Below are 363 nucleotides of genomic sequence, written 5' to 3' on the forward strand. Positions count from 1 at the left end.
TCCTGCTCCCCTTCTGTGTTCAGTAATTTTTAAAATTGCCCAAATATTGAGGGGGAGTGAGGGGTGTCCCCCATTTCCCACCGACCCCCTTCACTGTCCCTGTCCCCCTACCAGCACAACACTCCCCAGGTGAAAGCCCCCCGCCCCTGGTGCCAAAGGACCACTGTGTGTGGCCATGGGGGAGATGGCCAGGAGCAGCCGGAGGGCTGCAGAGCCCCAGCTGAGCACCCATCCCATTCCTTCCTAGCCTGTCCTCTCTCATCCCCTCCCATCCTCCATCCCATCCTTCATCTTCTATCCCATCCCATCCTGTCCTCTCCTGTCCCCTCCCATCCCATCCATCCCCTGTTGTCCCCTTATGCT

Source organism: Egretta garzetta, unplaced genomic scaffold, assembly GCF_000687185.1.
Source record: "Egretta garzetta isolate BGI_Z169 unplaced genomic scaffold, ASM68718v1 scaffold215, whole genome shotgun sequence".
In the NCBI taxonomy this organism is placed as follows: Eukaryota; Metazoa; Chordata; class Aves; order Pelecaniformes; family Ardeidae; genus Egretta; species Egretta garzetta.